Here is an 18156-nt window from a genome sequence, read left to right as displayed (position 1 = left end):
CGCAGGGGCCACTGGTAATCGTGCCAATGCGGTTCTAGATACTTCAACCCACGGGTCCTCAATGAGTGGGGTGCTGGGTGGCGGACGAGACCAGGCCCTCGCAAGGAGAATTGTTCTTGTGCTTTCCAATCTAACTGGGGACACTACCCAAGCACATGCAAAATCCGGGTTTAGTATGGAGGATTTGGTCATGGTCATAGATGCACCAAGAGAGCTTTCTGGACACGCACAGGAGGGACACTTCCAGACCGGCATAACTGGGTTTCTGGAGCAGTCTGGTCTGAACCCAACGCAGCGGGGGAGGGATCCCGTTCCTCTCTAGTCTTTGCTTTCAAACTGGTAAGTTGTGTCTCTCCTTTCCATCACTTAAAGACGGTTTGGGCAAGCCCCATAGCTTTTGCTCCCTGTCTGGTAGCCAAGTGACTCGGGAGAGGGCACCCTGTCCCATTCATGGTAGACCTCGATCGGTTAGGGGATCTCATACGGCGCCCGCCGCTCCCCAGAACTAGCCAGGCCTCCGAGCCACGCGTGAACAGGATGCGCCTCTCCTGAACCCTTCTCCCCTCTCCTCTCTGCTCCCTCCTGGCAGGAGAGAGGCATTAGAGAAAAGGTACGAAGATGTGCTTATTTCATTGGCTTTCCCGCACGTCCCGGCAGCAAATGTGCCCTGAGTAGGAGGCGGGCGACCTGGTGAAGCACAGGTGTGTGCTGTAGGGGACCCTGTAGGCGGCTTCCCCATTCGCCCTGTGTTTCCTTGGGAGAGTGAGCCCAGCTCAACCCCCCAGGAAGCCCCCTCCCCAACTCCTGCCTGCAGAGGGATCCCCTTGTCCTTGTGTTCTCTGGTGAGCCCACGTCTCCTCCCACCGGACTGACAGCCCTCTCTTTGGGGAGGTGCCATCAGAGTGACTCATGCCTGACGCCTTGCCGTGAGATGCAGGAACCCACTCATCCCGCCGCACTCGATTCAGGGGACAGGGCGGAGGGTTCCGGCTGAAGCCCCTCTCTCTGCTGTCTCTCTCCTCTCTTTTCCCTGCCTCGTGGCCACAGATGGCACAGAGAAACTAGTCCCTGCCTACGCAGATGTCTTAGCCACGGATTGAGTTTCCCACTGCCCCCGCCGCTGCATAGACATTGAAAATCCACGTCTCTGAAAGAGGCTCTTAGAGCATTTCCCATATGGCCCAGAGCAGAAGAGCAAAAACCCCCAGCCGGTGACTCTGCAGGGTCCCTTCTCTTCCTGGGTCCTGTTCCTACAGACACTGAGCAATGAGGTAGGCGTGTTCCTCCTTCTCTTAGCAGCTCCGGGGCAGCCCCTCCGCCCTCAAGGCCTCCTGACCTCTGAGTTCAGTCGCTAGAGATTAGTTTCAACACAGTGATTTAAAACCACAGTTGGACTCAGAACTAATTAAATACAAATCACGGGGGAAACATGGCACTCTCTAGCTGAGTGACGGCCGGGACACTCATCAGTGCCACTCTCTGAGCGCTGGAACGACATTTAAAACACAACAGTTAGCGGGGGCGTGCGGGTGGCTCCGTTGATTAAGCGTCCGACTTCAGCTCAGGTCATGATCTCGAGGTTGGTGAGTCTGAGCCCAGCACCGGGCTCTGAGCTGAGTGCTGGGCTCTCTCTGCCCCTCCCCTGCTTGCTGGCTCTCTCTCAATATAAATAAATAAAGCCAAGAAAATTAAAACATGCAGTCATTAGGAATGCAATGGAATGTGTAGGTTATGACTAATATTACATTTCAAATTTATGAAACACACGGGAGTACGATTGGTTTATCACTGCTTATCATGCTAAGCAGTCATGTCAGTGGGACCCAGGAATAGAGTCGGGATTGCAGCAGCAGAAACACCACCAGCCGGGACTCGGAGACAGAGCAGGGTGGGGTGGAGGCAGGCTTCGAACATGCGTTACTCAAGACGAGGGGAAGAATGACCATGAGGACAGTTCGGAGATACCCCGGCCGCGGCCTCAGCTTTAACAAGCCAGCCAGCCTCTGACCAAAGCCCTAGGCATGGGGTGTCCTGGATCCATGGGGGGGGGTGCCACCCAGGGCCTCGGGTGCATCTTTGAGGGTTTCAATCTTTGGAATGGGACCATCCACGACTGTTCCAGCTTTGCATTTCAGAAGCATGAAACCCTCGATGACGTCACAGGTTAGCAGCAAGGGTTGGGAGGTGAAGGGGGGAGGAATTCGGCCTCAGGATGAGTCAGACCTCGAGTCTCACCTGGATCGGACGTAAATGATATTTAAATGAGCCTCTGGGCTTTAGACACGAGGGTACATGCTGGAGTTAAGACTTTGGGGCTACTGAAGGCAGAATGGATGTATTTTGCAGGTAAAAATGACATAATTCGAGGGTTGGGGGGCCGGGGGGTGCACTGTTAGGAACTGACTGTTTATGCTCCCCCGGAAATTCGTATGTCGAACCCTAATCTCCAGTGCGACGGTATTTGGAGGTGGGGCCTTCAGAAGGTCATTGGGCTTAGCCGAGGTCATGAGGGTGGAGACCCATGGTGAGGCCCTTACGGCACCCCATGAGGACACAGCAGGAGAAGCCGGGAAGAGAAACTTCACCAGACCCCCCACATCTGCGGGGGCCTTGATCGGGGACTCCCAGCCTCCTGCACTGTGACAAACACGTACCTCCCGTCCAGGGGGTCTTATTATACAGCAGTCTGAGCAGACTAAGATAACAGTGGGCATGTGGGGAGATGGGGGGGTGCATATGTGCCTTTTTCTGGGGAGAAGCCATCCCACGCATACACGTCAAGGTGGTTGGAGAACCGGATGGGGGGGGTGGTGGTCAGTGCAGCACAACTGATCTCAAATTTCAGCGAAGTGAAGAATCATCTCTTCTGGCCCGGGCATGGACTTCATCCCCACAGAGTGCAGTTCAGCGAGTAGAGGGCCCCAGTTTCAGAGTCTTTTTTTTTTCTGTATTTTTGAGAGGGAGAGAGGGAGGGAGACACAGAATCCAAAGCAGGCTCCAGGCTCCGAGCTGTCAGCACAGAGCCCGACGCGGGGCTTGAACCCACAAACCGTGAGCTCATGAGCTGAGTCAAAGTCGGACGCTCAACTGACTGAGCCACCCAGGCACGCCCGGGTTTTGCAGTCTTAAACATCCCCAATGACTCTGATGCAAGTGACCCACTGACCTCACCTTGAGAAACACTCCCTTCCGTCATTTCTAAGATCTTTGATCCTAAGAATCTGATTCTGTAAATTTCAGTCCTGACTTTCCTGTAACTGGAAATACTTCGATCCAGGACGGCGACATGTCAGGGGTTTCCTGCCAGGTGGTTCCTCGCTCGGTCAGATGCTGGACTCGCCAATCTCTAAAACGCTTTCCGATTTTTAAAGTTTGTTCCTTCACGGTACACAGCTGTGGGCACTGTTTACCTCGGACCACTGGTGTCCCTGGAGAGAGATGAGCTGACAGGTGGAGACACCACTGTCCTCCTCAGGAACAATCTGTCACTCCACAGTGACGGAACCGGGGGACAAGACAGCAAGAACTAGGAGAGAGATTTGTTTTTCAGGATAACGAGGAAGACAGAGGATTGTCCCTCAGACCCAGACGGCTCCAAGGTCAAAGCCGGGGAAATGGAACATGACAGGTGACGGTCTGAAGGCGATTGGATGAAGCTGGTCCCCAAGAGATTCTGGGTTGGAGCCCATGACGTCATAGCAGTTTCTGAAAAACACAAGTCCAGCGAGGACGCCCTCGGGCCCTTACGAGGAGGCTGGAGCGAATAGAAGCCGCTCCCGTTAGTGCTAGAAAGTGTCCGATAAAGAATGTTATGTCACAAATAATGACAGGAGCTCTCCAACCAGAGTCACCCAAGAAAAACACAGTTTTGTCAAGTGTAACTTTGCTACTTGCTTTTATAAGAAGCCTGAACTAGAGCTAAACTGAGCCAGAAAGCATCCAAAATGAGCAGAAAAAAAACAAAAAAACAAAAAACAAGGATGGCCTGTACTTTCCCACAATGATGTCCTCAGAGTATCCCATCGAAACAATATTTGTTGGAGTCCACATGCGTTCGAGACAATGCACTTTGAAGTCAAATAAAAAATAAGAATACTAAAACTAAGGATACTCTGAAGAACACATAGTCCGTACTCCGACGTGACACTTCGTTTGTTAGCTGTATCTTTTAAATCAGGTCATCTCTTCCACTTCGGTTTTAAAAAAACTCTCCAAGTAATTCACGCACGTGCTTGGAAAAGTCAAATAGTTGGGGCACCCGGGTGGCTCAGTCGGTTAGGCACCGACTTTTGATTTCGGCTCGGGTCACGGTCTCACGGCTCGCGAAATTGAGCCCTGCGTTGGGTTCTGTGTCGACAGTGTGGAGCCTGATTGGGATTCTAAATAAATAAACAAACAAAGTTAAAAAAGAAGCCAAATGGTGCTACCAGGTTTGCAATGGAAAGACGTCTACGATCCCTTGGGCTTGTCCCCCCCCCCAATTCCACCCCCCCAGGAGAGCTGACGAGGTCCAGGAGAGAGCGACCCTCTTTCTGCAAGTGTGGAGATAGAATTGTAGGCCCTGAGCTGGTCTGGATTATGAGTCAGTTCAAGTGACCCTCCCTGAACACGTCACTAAGATCGGGGGGTGGGTGGTAACAGCAACGGACTTGCACCAGGGAGGGCCCAGCCCCGGTCCTGGAGGAAAGTCCCACGTCTCTGCTGCTATCCCGTCATGGCAGTGGAGGAATAAATGCTGGGCAGATCTGTGACGGTGTCCACTAAGCCCCTGGTGACACTTTTCTCAAATCCCCTTTGTGTCCTCTCTGGAGCGAGCTGTGTGATCGTCACAGAATATCCAGATCCTAATCCCTGGAGCTGTGGGTGGCAAGCCCCTCGCCCTTCTCTGGACAATGGATTTTGCTGGTACGATTACGTTAAGGATCTTGAGATGCGAAGATTCTCCCGGTTTTTCGGGGGGGGGGGGAGCCCGATGGAACCACAAGGGTAAAGTGAGGCAGCGGGGGATTTGACATGGAAGAACAACGCAGTCTGTGGGCCGGAGCCGGGTGCCGCCCTGCTGGCTCTGAAGGTGGAGGACGGGGACAGGAGTGGGCGAATGCGAGGAACTGGGCTCCGGAAGCCGGAAAGGGTAAGGAAGGGCCCTCCCCCGGGGGCCTCCAGGTGGAGTGTGGCCCCACCAGCACCTTCACTGGGGCTCGGAGAACCGACCGTGGACTTCTGACCTTCGGAACCATAAGAGAACAGATGCGGTCGTTTGTTACAGCAGCCACGGGAGACTGATACGCACCCCCCCATTCCTTGATTGTTTTTAATGTTTATTTATTTTTGAGAGAGCGAGACAGAGCGTGAGCAGGGGAGGGGCAGAGAGAGAGGGAGGCACAGAATCGGAAACAGGCTCCAGGCTCCGAGCCATCAGCACAGAGCCCGACGCGGAGCTCGAACTCATGGACCGTGAGATCACAACCTGAGCCGAAGTCGGACGCTTAACCGACTGAGCCACCCAGGTGCCCCTCCTTGATATATATTTTTTTAACCAGAACATACTCAGATCTCTGCTTCTTTCCCCACCCACTACCTTCCTGACACAGATTGTCATGCTGCTTCCGCAGCAGGAGAGTCTAGGCCCCGGGCCCACGGGGAGGGGAGGCGGGCTTTGCCAGTGAGGATTCTCTTTGCACACCGAGGTGAGCCGCGGGCCCGGAGATCTCCGTGCACCTGAAACCTAATGCTTGTATCCTGCCCCCAAGAGCCAACAGCACAGAAAATAAAAGCAAGTTGCCCGGATAAAGAAGGAAATACAAAATGAAGAAACATAACTGGCTGATGAACATAGAAGAGGTTGTATGTTTACCTACTAATAATCAGACAAATGTGAATTTCAATCACACCGTGATCGCGTTTTTCACCTAATTGTCCAAGATTGAGAGAGCTGCCTGGTGTTCGGGAGATAAACGTTCACTCTCGTGACGTCCTTCCCGAGGGGCGAATTGGGGCAGTCTGTTCCGAGGATAATTTGCAACTCCAGAGTGAGTCTCTGCGCAATACGCCTCCGGCTGACTCAGCGATCTCCCCTTTAAGAGTTTATCCTAAATCATGAACGTCTGTAGCATCTGACTTTAGCTGTAAGGGTGTCCTCGGCAGGATGTTTAGAGTAGCAAAAAAGAAAAAAACAAAAAAACGAAACAGTCGAACGGCAGAGCTCATCTATGTGTGGAATAATTTATGCCGCGTCCTCACGGTACGCTGTTTAAGTCTTGTGCAACAAACGACGGAACAACACCGTTTTCCTCACTGTCCCTCCCTTGGGTATGATTTACGTTAGTCTTAATATCGGGTATGATTTACGTTAGTCTTAATATCGGGTATGACTTACGTTAGTCTTAATATCGGGTATGACTTACGTTAGTCTTAATATCGGGTATGACTTACGTTAGTCTTAATATCGGGTATGACTTACGTTAGTCTTAATATCGGGTATGACTTACGTTAGTCTTAATATCGGGTATGATTTACGTTAGTCTTAATATCGGGTATGACTTACGTTAGTCTTAATATCGGGTATGATTTACGTTAGTCTTAATATCGGGTATGACTTACGTTAGTCTTAATATCGGGTATGATTTACGTTAGTCTTAATATCGGGTATGACTTACGTTAGTCTTAATATCGGGTATGATTTACGTTAGTCTTAATATCGGGTATGACTTACGTTAGTCTTAATATCGGGTATGACTTACGTTAGTCTTAATATCGGGTATGATTTACGTTAGTCTTAATATCGGGTATGACTTACGTTAGTCTTAATATCTCAGTTCCCCACTTTTTCTATTCTAAATCAATCATCCGGACGCAATCGAGTAAACTTTCCAAGTGTTGACCTCATTTTCTAGGAAAGACTAAAACCAACTGCCTCAGCCCTTGGCCCCAGGACTGCCGCATTTTAACACTCCCCTGAGCCTCTTTTTCCTTTCTCCTGGGACCGGTGTCACTTGTCTGTTCTCTCACCAGGACCGTATGTCACAACGAACACGACTCGTCACTTGGTGGGACCACTCTGCTCGCAGTGAAGAGTCTGTTGGGAAAGTTGTCCAGACAGCAGGCGCGGGGCTGTGCCAGGTTCACGGCATCACGTGGGCGATCCGGTCCCCCGTCAACTGTGCACGTTTCACACCTGTGGCCTCGTGGAAGGTCTCACGGCTGACTGCCACCTTGTCAGGTGACCTTGACCGCAGCTCCTATTGGGTTTTGTCTGGATTTGCCTTGGGGGTATGTGCCCATCTCTCTGCCTCAACCTGTCCGTCTCTCACGAGCGTGACAGCCACCTTTGCTCTCGATCTGACGTAAGTTTTTTTCTCCTTATAAGTTAGTTAAGCCCACATATTTATGGCACATTTCGTCTGAGTTCTGTCGTCTTATTTGATGGTACAGTTTCTGTTCAGTAATTTTAAAAGCCTCTAATATGGGGTGTGTGTGTGTGTGTGTGTGTGTGTACTTGTGTGCTCTTTCCTGATATCTGCGATGGCTTGTGCGTGAACTCTCCTGGTTATCAACGCAACGTCCTTTAATACTCCTACTTCTTGATTTCTTTGCGCAGTATCACCATAAACAGTGATAAATTCACCAGTTTCTTTTTCCCTTGCCTGTCCTACAACCCCACTTGAACTTATAATATTATGTCTCTGGGTTGCTCTTGAACTTTTTTTTTTTTTTTTTTGGAAGTAATCTCTACGCCCCATATGGGGCTTGAACTCACATCCCTGAGGTCAAGAGTCACATGCTCTCCTGACTGAGCCGGCCGGGTGCCTGATTTTGAACAATTAAGTGATGTCATTACCTACTTGAGACTAAGATTTGAATTTACGCCTTAAGGGGCGCCTGGATGGCACAGTCGGTTAAGTGTCCGACTTCAGCCAGGTCACGATCTCGCGGTCCGTGAGTTCGAGCCCCGCGTCGGGCTCTGGGCTGACAGCTCAGAGCCTGGAGCCTGTTTCCGATTCTGTGTCTCCCTCTCTCTCTGCCCCTCCCCCGTTCATGCTCTGTCTCTCTCTCTCTGTCCCAAAAATAAATAAAAGTTGAATTTACGCCTTAAGTTAATCCCTTTCGCTCCAACTTTTACAGAACAGGTGACAAGTATACTTCTTTTCTTTCTTCTTTTAACATTTATTTATTTTTGAGAGGCAGAGCATGAATGGGGGAGGGGCAGAGAGAGAGAGGGAGACACAGAATCTGAAACAGGCTCCAGGCTCTGAGCGGTCAGCACAGAGCCCGACGCGGGGCTCGAACCCACGGACCGCGAGATCGTGACCTGAGCCGAAGTCGGACGCTTAACCGACTGAGCCACCCAGGCGCCCCTCTTACATAGTTTTTTAATGTTTATTTATTTACTTTGAGAGAGAGACGGAGAGAGAGAGAGTCCAGGAGTGGCGGAGGGACAAGCTCTTGTATTTATTTATCGAAGGCTTACTATCGCTCTCATCTCTGCGGCGTGCGGACACGGCTGCATCCTGTGTCCAAGGGTCCCCCGAGTGCCGCCTTGAAACCCGTTCCCTCTGCTTCTCTAGAGCAAGTCAGTGCCGGGCTGTGTCCCGCCACCACCCCGCTCCCTGCAGCCCCCACAGCTTGCACAGACGGTGCGTGCTGTTCGTCCTTCAGGGGACCCCGCGGACTCCCGGGAGGGACGTCACGCCGCGGTCTGCGGTCACGGGGCTGCCTCACCAATCCCTCCAGTCCTTCTGCTTCTTCTGTGTGTGTGTGCGGCTTCCGCACGGCCTCACCTGCTCCCTAGATTCAGTGACGGCGGACGCGGTAAACCCTGCCTTGTTTTCCTTTTCGTGGGGTTATCTCCACGGAGAGACTTCACAGCACAGGAGTGAAATTTCTAGGGGAGGGGGAGGAGTCTAGTTGGAAAAAAACAAAGTTGTTCGTTTGTACAAAACAGCATTTCACATAGCGCATTCCAGAGACGACTACTTTATAGGGCAGGGGGTCGCTCCAAGTAATTGGTCGGAAAAGTTCGGAAGACAGGGGGCTAAAGTCACGTAGAGAGACTTCTCTCCTATAGATCGGGCTCAGAACGTTTTGCGGGCTAATGAATTTGCCACTCCCCGGCAGGTGCTGCAAGACTTCCCCTCGCACACCGACGACCATTAATAAACCACTACGTACGATCTGGGAAGCCCTGACCCAAGACGTTCCCCTCAGACCTCACTTGACTTGTTAGCCTTCGACACTGTTGCTGGGGTATCTGCTGACAGGGGAGTCGCGGCCTGAGAGCAGCCCCCTCCACCAGGCTCACAGCCTAACCTCAGAGGAGTCCAGCAGGCGGGCACAGGATCCGATCCGGGGGGTCGGGCGGCAGGGACAAGAGTCTTCTCTGGGAACAGCAAGTCCTGTGTTGGGGTAAACAGACCCAAGGAAGGGAGCGATGGCACGGACGCAGGCCCGGGCGGCCTCTGGGGAGATGTGATGTTACGCTGCGTGGACAGGGCCGCGTTGGGATCTGAGGTCGAGATCAAGGAGCCACGAGCAGATTTCATGAGGTGCCTGAATGTCCTAGGTCCTCGCAAACCTGTCTCCAGCCGCTGCTCCCACCAGCGAGCATCGAGACCTGACTGTCCACAGAGAGGAAAAGGCAGAAAGACCCTGAGTCTTTTGTTTCGGAGGCTCCCAAGCCCTAAGATGTCTAGCTTTCGACGCTAGAAATGTCATTAATGTGGCTTAAAGCTTCACTTCACTTGTGGGGGCAGAAAACGTCCACATAAAAGACACAGGTGCTGATATAAGAGATAGTTTCTGTTTGGAAAGAGAGGTGGCGGGAGGTGACAGACAGCAGACCTGAGCTGGGGGGGGGGGAGGTCACCCCGAACGGTGGCGAGGTGTCGATGGGTGCGGCTGGGCGGAGGGACAGGGCTGAGCGGCACTGGGACTTCTCCCGCGATCCCCGTGCCACGACATCCAGGACCCCCTAAAAGAGAACAGCCTCCAACCGCCTTGCTCGCTTCTCCCGGAAGTAAAGTAGAAATCGTACAAACCACCCCCCTCCGCCACGATTGCACTTGGGTCCTCGGCACATGGGGAGGCCGTTCCCCCGGACAGTCCAGGGAGTCCTGTGACTGCCACCTCTCCCCAGCCGTCACCTGGGGATCTGCCCCCTCCTGACCTTTGTGGCGAGCAGAACTCGGGGGTGGCCCCCCAGAGTCCCGCCTGCTGGTGCACACGCCTGGACGACCCTGGCCTTGAGTGTGGACAGACCCTGTGGGCATGTGTGGCCACAGCCCGGATCGCATCACACCGTGTAAGCCCCCATCCCAGCAGACGCGAGGGAGAGAGTGGCCGGCTGACCTCCCAGAAACTGCCTGGGGAGGGGCCACCCGGCGGGGGACTGCCCAGGTGGCCGCCGGGAGCTGAGCCCCTCCATCCTCCGACTGCCAGGAACAGGATTCTGCCAGAAACCACGAAAGCCGGAAAAGCCACCCCCCAAGAAAAGAAATAATTAAATAGATGCATAAATATAAAGGGCCCCAAGGTCCCCAGGGGAGACCACCGCCAACTGGCACCGTGGCTGGCACCCACTGGGTTTGCGGTCATTTGTCACACAGCGGTAGGAAGCTAATGCGCCTGTGATTGCCGGCTTCGCCCACGTCCACAAGAGCCACCCTCCCACCACCCAAACTCCCGGTCCCTTAGGACCGTCATAACCCCAGTGACTTCATAAAATCTCTGTTCCACGAGAGCCACCGCTATGATGATGACACCCGGGGCCCCCTCACATCCTGGACCTAAGCCCCTCTGCACACTTTTCTTCAGCCTCCCGCCCCCTGTCCCTGCAGCCACTGTGACCTTCCAACCCCCCTTTCTAGTCCCTCTCACTCGTTGCTTCAATGCTTCAGGTGACCCCAGGACAAAATCCAAGCTCCGGGCGGTAACTTCCTCTGTGCTCTAAGATCTGCACCTTCTCAAATCCTTTTAATGATCAGCCACCTCCTCCTCTGCCCTCCCCGCTCTTCCCTTCTCCTTCCCCAAGGCAACTTCTGCACCTGCCTCAGGTGTCAGCTCAGAGACCGTCCTCTCTAGAGCGCCCGCCTGACCCCTGGCTCTCCCCCGTGATCCCACGGCACAGGTGTCTGCAGAAGCGTCTCGAACGTGCACGTACCTGCCCGCCTGCCCGCCCCGCTCCACGGTGACCTCCTCCCAGGTAGGCACCGTGCCTTGTCCACCAACAAACCTTCACTCCCCAGCACGCGGGGGCCCTCTCTCCAGGAAAGGAACAAAGGAATACCTTTGCGCAGTTCATTGTCAAGTTGAAACCCCCTCCGAATGGCCGCGAAGGAAACAGACCTGGTTTGAAGTGAAGAAGTGGGGGGGGGGGGCCTACGGGGACTCAGGGTCACGGGGAGAGGAAGAGTTCATTGCAGAACTGAATCCAGCCACAAGGGGGCGACTTTGCCCTAGTCCTGGAATTTCTGGACTCCGCCTTTCAGAATGAAATACCTCCAATCATTTCTACCCAGCCTCTGGCCCTGTCTGTAAGGCCGTTGACCTGCGTCCCAGAGAGGTCACAGAATCCGTGGTCAGCGGACGGGACAGAGAGATTCTTCGGCCGAGCTGGAGGAAACGAACAGCTGGAAGGTGAAGCGTTCGTGAGGGGGGCCCCGCAGCAGAGGACCGGGCAGACCCAGCCTTCCTCGGGAGCTCAGACGGCATCTGCAGGCACCCCGACTCGGACAACGCCGGCCATTCAGTCTCCCACGCCGGCTCGGGTCCTCGGGACGTACCCTGGGTGAGACGGGGGGTAGGCTCTTCTCTTGAGAGGGGTTGATTTCTACGTGCTGTGGAATTAAAGACTAGGTTGGAGATACCATTCTGAAGGACCGGCCTCCTGTTCCAAACCACGGAAGCATTTCGTTGCTCACGTAGACAAATCTCTGACTGGCCCACGTAACTAGCCCTCCCAATATGCCTGGTCACAGCCCCACGGTCGTGGGGAGATCTTGGCTGGAGACTAGGTCTCCGGAGACACAGAGATGAGGGAGGTTATATTGAAAGGGCTGCCCTGGCCTGGAGAGCCAATGGATTATTCACTGGGAAATCAGAACGCTGATAGAAATTTATAAAAGCTCCGTTCCCAAAGGAGCTTGGTTTGTGTTGACTGGTCACGTCCATTCGAAACGGCTTTGCCGTGATCCCTGTTCTCCAGGAGGTGAGGCTATCGCTGGAGCAAGGCCGAGCTGTGATTGATGGTTCATCCTTTCTGTTCTCAGTAAGACCCAGGCGGAGGGCTGAGGGTTGCCCTGGGGAGGCACTGGGCGAGACTTCCACATTTATCTGCATCAGGGCCGGCAGACCCAGTAATTTCATTTGCTCCATTTCCTATACAATTTATAGGACGGTCATTAAGCAGCAGGAAAGGACAGAGGTCAGAATATGTGAGAACGTCAGTGAAAGTTCTCGGCTGGCCAGTGGGATCAAAAGGAATCCGAAAGGTCCGCCGCAAGGACTTACGCAACGGTGTGAAACAAGGCCGTAAACCCCTCCGTGATGCGTCATCCTTTGAGCCAATGTTCTTCAGGAGATTTTGTTACAAAACCGAGACGTCAAGCCCGTCAATAAAGACTGCCTAATCACTCTGTCGCCACGTGGTATATATCACACGTTTAAGTCTCAGCCTCACAGGAGTCCGCATCGAAGAGGTTACGTCCAGCACAATCAAGATGAATGTCTGGCCCGTATCGGACGCTGATGCGTTTCCAGTGACGTTCCAGGAAGCTCTCCTCCGTGCTGACTTAGAGACCCTGCTTCCTTCCTTCCTTCCTGTGGCCCTACCATGTCAACCCGTGACCCCCACGATCATGGCCAGAGGGGACAAGGTATGCGGATGGGTTGTACCAACCGGTGAATGTCTTGCTCTGCGCAGGACACATGTTACTTAACCGGGCGCAGGACCTGGCCTCACCGTAAAGGTAGCTAGAAAATATCGTTTTCCCCACATATCCAGGAAAACCAGATATGAGTGAGCCTGGTTGTCCCCTTCTTATTGTCCGGCGTTATTGTCAGGGTTATAATGGAGACACTCTGCGTAGTTAGTACGTGTAAATAGCACACACGAGGTGGTCGGTAAATGCTAGCTTTTGTCTTTATTAATTATTCCGTGTCACCGGAGTAAGCGTGTAGTTTGAGCAAAAGAAAAGGCATACAGGTAGAAGCAGGAGACATTTAGAAAGGCAGCTTAGAGCTCTTTTTGTCTGCACTTGACACTATTATATTTTTTTTTAAAGCCCCTCATTTTAGAATATGCCCCTCACCCAGCCTCCACCGTGCTTTTGGAAGAGTGATTTACCTTCCGGGGCCCAGACCAGGCAACGTTCCCTTCCTCTCCTCTACCCTTCCATAGCTCCAAGCATCCACGTAGCTGAAGGGGTTCAGGACCCGTCACTCCGAAATATGCCACTCTGGGCTTACGGATTGTTTTTGAATTACAGGTACTTGGGAAACAGCAGGTGCAGGAAGGACACTTTGCACCCGCTTTGGCCCCAGATAAGACAACGAACCATGTCACTTCTTCACCATTTACTACCCATAGCCCAAAGCCCTTTGTCTTATCAATTCTTCACAAATTTACTTTTGGTTTTTGTTTAAAAACGGATTTGTTTAATGACAGACGAGCAAACACATGAGGGGCACCCGGGTGGCTCAGTCGGTTAAGCGTCCGACTTCCACTCGGGTCGTGATCTCACAGTCGGTGAGTTTGAGCCCCGCGTCGGGCTCTGTGCCGACAGCTCGGAGCCTGGAGCCCGTTTCAGATTCTGTGTCTCCCTCTCTCTCTGCCCCTCCCCCGCTCATCCTCTCTTTCTCCCTCGCTAAAAAAATAAATAAACAGTAAAAATAATTTTTTAAAAAAACAACACATGAATGGATGTGCTAATTCATTCCATACCATCCTAGCACATTTGCTTACGCTCCCTGGCCCTGCCCTGACAGCTCATCCCGGGATAGGTCAAGTTGGGAATTCTAGTCTGGGAATTCTACATTATGTTGGCTTGGAGGGGACAGAGCAGAAAGGCTATGGACAGCAGGAGAGGAATAGAAAGGTTTTAAATGAGGATGGCCACGGGTTTCTGCCAGGAGAGAGGAAGAACAGGAAAGGGTCAGCACAGCTTTCAGAATAAATGATCCCAGATTTTCGCCAGCACAACGTGGTTCGTGTTATCCCCACATCTCTGCCGATGGCCTTCTCCACTTCACGGCCATTTGGACATCATTTGAAGCCCATTCCGTAATTGTTCTTGTGCGAAGCTTCCTTTATGCAGAAAAACGATAATGCAGTTAGGATGCTCTCAAAAGTCCTGGGGGAAATTAATTTGTTTACAGGATTGTGTTTCATCGTATGGTGAAACCAACAAGGAACGACCGGCCCTCTCTGAAGGGCCGAGTGGAGCCACCAGGCAGGCGACGTTTGCGGGGTCCATCTTCAACCACGGCCGCCCAGACTCGTCATTCTTTGGAGCGCTGGGTGTCGTGGTCAAATCCTCCCACGCTGCTGTTCTCGGTCACACGCGCTCGGCTCTCCGTTCCGGAGTCTGTTAGCCTTCCCGGGCCCGATGCGTGCCGCACGGACAGACACCCTTCGGCAATCAGTCCCTGCCGTTTCCCTGTCCACGTCCTCGTGGAGCTTTTCTCTCTGTTTTGCCACCGCCCAAGTGGTTTCCTGACGCTGGGCGTTATTCCTACTCCCTGCGCCTTGCTCTGGAAGGGAATCGGGGACAGCATTCAAGCGGATGGCACAGGGGGCACCGAGGTGAGATACAAGCTCAAGTCAGCGAGAGGCCTTGTATCCCGTGAGAGCGCACCCAACAGGAAAAATCTCCAAGGGACGGCACCTAATGGCACCTCGTCTCCTCTATCACGTAGTCCGCATTATCACAGTTTCCAAATTAGCAGCGTAGAAACGTAATAAGACGCTATCATAATCAGCGACGGTTTGTCTTCCTTTTTTAACCCCGGGAAAAGTACCGTTTAACAAATTTCTTCTCTCCTGCAGTTGGGCTGGGCCCGCACGTTCAATTCCACGGCACCGCCCGGTTCAACGATCAGCCGGCTTCCCCGTGAGCTCTGGGAAGGAATCCCTGGATCTCTGGGCCTTGGCAGGCTTCTTCCCCCACCCACAGCCGACTGCGGTGAATGCACACAGTTAGATGCTGTACGGGCGATCGGCCACTGCTCAAGCTTGTTGTGGCTCCTTAGGAAGAAGGAAGGCAATTTTGAAGTTTTATTTGTATTTGCGGCAATGTTAGAGAGCACACAGAGCGTGTCTATCGGGCAGTTAAGAAATAGCCTTGCAAAAAAAACAAAAAGAAATAGCCTTGCAGTATACCCCCTTTGCAAATTCTTTACATGAATCAGGTCAGTCATCATGAAATAAACAGTTCTGAAACCACTCTAATCACACTTTGATGCTGAAGTTACAATAAGGTTAATGATCGCGGTAGTAAGGGTCATAACACTTGTTCGTATAGAATCGCTAAGCTCGAACCATTCCGGCCACACTTTCACAGTGAGATTTAAGTCGCAAGACGATTTGGAGCCCCTGGCGGGGGGAGGTGGGGGGGTTGCTCTGTCGATTAAGGGTCCGACCTCAGCCCAGGTCATGATCTCACAGATCGAGAGTTCCAGCCCCGCGTCAGGCTCTGTGCTCACAGCTCAGAAGCTGGAGCCTGCTTCGGATTCTGTGTCTCCCCCGCCCCCACAAATAAAATAAATAAATAAATAAATAAATAAACAAACAAACATTAAATCACAATACAATTATAGACATAATGATAAAACAGACTTGCCAGTTTTGAGCTCCTACTACCCTCCAGGCACTGTGCTAAGCCCATCACACACAACGGCACATACAACCCTTCGAGGTTACTTCTACTCTGTAGGTGGAGACCTAAAGGCTCGAGGACGGTCTGTGACGGCTCCAAGGTCACCCAGCCAGCAGACAGCACAGCTGTGTTTCATCACTAGACTATCCAACTCCAAGGTGGTCGCATATTATCGTGGTTGATGAATTCGATTCTTAGCGGAAACAACAAATGATAGACCCAGCGTTTACTGGTCACACAAGTTAGAGTAAGCCGTGTCTTTCTTAGAGAAAGATGTAATATGTAAACCATTTTTTTTTTTAGCTTCTATAGAAAAGTGTAAAATCCCAGAGTTGTAAGAAAGAACTTCACAGCATTCGTGTGATGGTATTTAAGATAAGAATAGAGGGGCGCCTGGGTGGCGCAGTCGGTTAAGCGTCCGACTTCAGCCAGGTCACGATCTCGCGGTCCGTGAGTTCGAGCCCCGCATCAGACTCTGGGCTGATGGCTCAGAGCCTGGAGCCTGTTTCTGATTCTGTGTCTCCCTCTCTCTCTGCCCCTCCCCCGTTCATGCTCTGTCTCTCTCTGTCCCAAAAAATGAATAAACGTTGAAAAAAAAATTTTTTTTAAAAGATAAGAATAGAATTCACGTGGGACACCCGAGTGGCTCAGTCGGTTGAGCGTCCGACTTCACCTCAGGTCATGATCTCACAGTTCATGGGTTCGAGCTCCGTGTCGGGCTCTGTGCTGACGGCTCGGAGCCTGGAGCCTGCTTCGGATTCTCTGTCTCCCTCTCTCTCTGCCCCTCCTCTGCTCTCTCTCTCTCTCTCTCTCCGTCTCTCAAAAATAGGGGCGTCTGGGTGGCTCAGTCTGTTAAGCGTCTGACTTCAGCTCAGGTCGTGATCTCACGGTTTATGAGTTCAGGCCCCGCGTCGGGCTCTGTGCTGACAGTTCAGAGCCTGGAACCTGCTTCGGATTCCGTGTCTCCCTCTCGCTCTGCCCCTCCCCCACTTGCACTCTGTCTCTTTCTCTCTCAAAAATAAATAAACATTAAAAAAAATTATAAAAGGAAAAGGTTTTATGTGTGAATACTGCTTCTGGGCACACACAGGCAAATGTGAACTCTTCTCATTGAAAAATCAACAGAGATGGGGTGGGCCCACGAAAATATGCTTTACCCTCACAGAAGGAGACAGAACACTACAAGAAAAGAAGGAGAAGAGGAGGGCTTGTCCATTTTTAAGTCTGGAAATGTCAAGGGAGAAACTGCTTTGCATTTTCAGAAAGGATTGTTAAAGGTCGTTATAAAGCAAGAAACGATGGGTCAAAACAAGATGAAAAGGACCGTCAGTGAAATTGAAGGGGGGGGGGGGATGAAGATAATTTTTTTTTTAAGAGAGGATTTAAAAAGATCACCCATGGACGGAAGCAGGAGCACGGCCAACCTGGGGGTAGGGCAGTAGGTCCATATACGACGAAGACGCTGTGTCCCACACCTGCTGTGCTCTGTTCGCTCAGCCCAGCCCCAGATGCTCCTGGGGCTTGCGTCCGTTGACTGATGCACAGTGCCTCTGCAGGGGTGTGGGGGAACCGCTCGCAGGAGGCTGTCCCACCCCCAGAGACAGCTCTGCTGGACTTTCTCCAAGTCCCCGAATATCCGGGTAAATACAATCTAAAAATCATTAGAGGAGAAACCGCAGCCAACGATTAAGTGGCTGCTTGACAAGGAATCTATCTCAGCCTTGGAGAAAGTTCGATTTCCTTTTCCAGGTCCGAGGGCGGTGGATATGTTTCCATGCGGTCCTGTGCAAAAATGCACGTCTGTCCTTGAGAAAGCACATGAACCGAGCAGCCCAGGGCGACTCTATAATTTGTGTCTCAAGGGCATCCCACCCGGTGTTCAGCTCCCCCTCGGAAGGGCTTCCGTGGGCCGCTGACAGTCCCCCCTTAGCTTCCCGCAGGAGCAACCGTCACGTGACCCCCGATGGAAATCTCAGGGTGTCTGCTCAGTCTCAAACTTACGGGCAGCTGATGATGTCATGAGGAATTCACCACCACCAAGAACACGCACCCTCACGTCTCAACAAATTCAGCCGTGACTCGGAAAATTGGAAAACATCTTTTCCAGGGCGTCCACCCCGAATGACGTTTCCCAGACCCCAAAGGCATTTCTAGACTTCAGACAAAAGGCCTTAGACTCCCTAGAACAATCTCCCGGGCGTGCAAACATGTCTCAAAAACGGAAAAGTCTCTCTTGCAAAATGCAAAGGTGAAAGAAAACTTGCTGACCTCAAGAAGGGGGGGCTGG

General features: G+C 52.3%; 1 long non-coding RNA gene across 1 annotated transcript; it reads left to right on the top strand.

Moving 5' to 3' along the window:
• Nucleotides 1-6742: 6742 nt before the first annotated feature.
• Nucleotides 6743-16351, top strand: LOC123385780. The gene is made up of 4 exons (XR_006598781.1): nt 6743-7343; nt 11123-11197; nt 11514-12869; nt 13482-16351. It is a non-coding gene; the product is annotated as an uncharacterized LOC123385780 (long non-coding RNA).
• The last annotated feature ends 1805 nt before the right edge of the window (nt 16352-18156 follow it).

Source organism: Felis catus, chromosome B3 (genome assembly GCF_018350175.1).
Source record: "Felis catus isolate Fca126 chromosome B3, F.catus_Fca126_mat1.0, whole genome shotgun sequence".
In the NCBI taxonomy this organism is placed as follows: Eukaryota; Metazoa; Chordata; class Mammalia; order Carnivora; family Felidae; genus Felis; species Felis catus.
The sequence above is the reverse complement of the archived record's forward strand: the minus strand, read 5'-3'. Positions and strand labels throughout refer to the sequence as shown.